Genomic DNA, 2594 nt, shown 5'->3' with positions numbered 1-2594 from the left:
CATTTGTCAATAGATGACAAATGGTACGACATGGGTTCAAAAGGCGAGTAGTAATACACAGGTAGAACTTATATAAGATTGGAAGACGGTATTAAAAGGTATAAGTTAGACGACACCATTTTCTGTGAAAGGGTTTTGGTAATGGGTAACTACGTAAATATGACAAGGTACTATTATATATTTACGTATAAGAAAAGAATAGAGAAATAAAATATAATTCATTTTCAAGGTGGCGTCACGAAGCAGACTTCGATAGATAGAGATAAGGGATAGTGTAAAGTAATACAGAAAATAAGAAAGAAAACAAAAAAGCGAATTATTTTATTTTAGGAATCTCGCATGGATGTCATGCTTTGTTTTAATAACGTAATTTATAACTTAAGTATCGACTCGGTAACGACTCGGTGGCTCAGTGGTTTCAGCACTTGACTTGTAATCTGCAGGTCCTGGGTTCGAATCCCGCCATGTACCAATGTGTTTTTCGATTTTCGATTTACATATGTACATTTATCCGACGTTCTTATGGTGAAGGAAAACATCGTGATGCAACCTGCACATATCTGAGAAGTAATTCAAAGATATGTGTGAAGTCAACCAACCCGCACTTGGCCAGCGTGGTTGACTATGGCCTAGTCACCCTTAACGTAGGGTAGGCTCCGAGCCCCTCGGTGGGGACGTATAGTGAGCTGATGATGATAACTTAAGTATAGCCTCATAAAATATTTATTATCGTAAAATGTTCTTCTTACTAATATATTTTGTAATATCAAAATATTTTCAAGGTAATTTTATCCACTGAAAAATTTTTAATTATTAAATTTCTTTATCATAGAGTAACCTCAAAAATGTTCGTGGAAATTTTTAAAGAGATTCTCTAATTTAATGAACTTTCAAAAGCAAACCTTTAATAATGTAAGGTTGATAGTTTAAAATTAAATTGAACTATCGTGTTGATGGAGTTTTTAAAAATTTTAAAGCTTCGACACACTGAAAATAAATATGTATAGAAAGCTTTTAAGTAAAGGAGATTTTTAGATGTTTTTTTTAAGTTGTTACATTAAATTGAAAAGAGGTAATTTAATGATGAAGCTGTAATTAGAAAAATTTCAATTTTTGGATCTCCCAAAATCCAAAATCAAATTTCGATGTTCGTGTTGGGAAATATCGATATAAGATCTTGGACGTTTTCTTTTTGATTTTACTTTCAGAGCTAGATAAATTGGACTAAGCTATCTATCGTTTTGTTGTAGAAACAGCGTTCGAGCAATTTGTTGGAACCGTTAGCAATTGTTGGCTCCGCGCCAGAAATCTCCAACTCCCGCACTGAAACGCCTTCGAATGAATTTGTTGTGTAAACAATTAACAATTACAAGTGTTTGTAATCAAGTTTACTTTGGCTTAACTAAAAGTTATCATTTAAAGCACTATGGTATAATTATATCATAATTTCAGGCTAGAGAGATATTGAAATATACGTCTTTTGGTGTACAAATGATCACTAAAACTAGACTGTTACCAGAATTTTTCCGGTAGTGACGTCACACCCGTAAAGTTATCAAAACCAATTTTGCGACATCGACCAGGTGTGACGTCACACATGCCCCCTGATCCAAATTTGATTTTGAAATTTTACAGGTTGTGACGTCACACCAGGATTTTGGTCCAAATTTGGTTGTCACGTTGGCCCTAACAGTGGCTTTCAGAACCAAATTTAATCTTAATAATTTTATGGCTGTGACGTCACGCCTGAAAAAAAATCAAAATCAAATTTGGTACAAGAGCCAGGTGTGACGTCATACCTCGTAAAATTTTCAAAATTAAATTTGATCCAAGGGCGAGGTGTGACGTCCCACCCGAATAATTTTTAAAATGAAATTTGGTCTGGAAATCCGCTGTTAGGGCCAACGTGAAAACCAAATTTGGACCAAAATCCAGGTGTGACGTCAGACCTTGTAAAATTTTCAAATTGAAATTTGGTCCAAGGATCAGGTGTGACGTCACCACCGAAAAATTTTCAAAAAAAAATTGGATCAGGGCTAACGTGTGACGTCACATCTGGATTTTGGTCCAAATTTGGTTTTCACGTTGGCTCTAACAGCGGCTTTCCAGACCAAATTTAATTTAAAAAATTATTCAGGTGTGACGTCACAGCTCGTCCTTGGACCGAATTTGATTTTGAAAATTTTACGAAGTATGACGTCACACCTGGCTCCTGTACCAAATTTGATTTTGATTTTTTTTCAGGTGTGACGTCACAGCCAGAAAATTATTACGATTAAATTTGGTCCTGAAAGCCGCTGTTAGAGCCAACGTGAAATCCACGTTTGGACTAAAGACTAAGTGTGACGTCACACATGGCCCCTGATCCAAATTAGATTTTGAAATTTTTCCGGTTGTGCCGTCACACCTGTCCCTTGGACCAAATTTTAATTTAAAATTTTACAAGGTATGACGTCACACCAGAATTTTGGTCCAAATTTGGTTGTCACGTTGGCTCTAACAGTGGCTTTCAGAACCAAATTTAATCTTAATAATTTTATGGCTGTGACGTCACACCTGAAAAAAAAAATCAAAATCAAATTTGGTACAGGAGC

Source organism: Papilio xuthus, unplaced genomic scaffold, assembly GCF_000836235.2.
Source record: "Papilio xuthus unplaced genomic scaffold, Pxut_1.1 DF827680.1, whole genome shotgun sequence".
Classification (NCBI taxonomy): Eukaryota; Metazoa; Arthropoda; class Insecta; order Lepidoptera; family Papilionidae; genus Papilio; species Papilio xuthus.
This window is presented reverse-complemented; position numbering follows the sequence as displayed.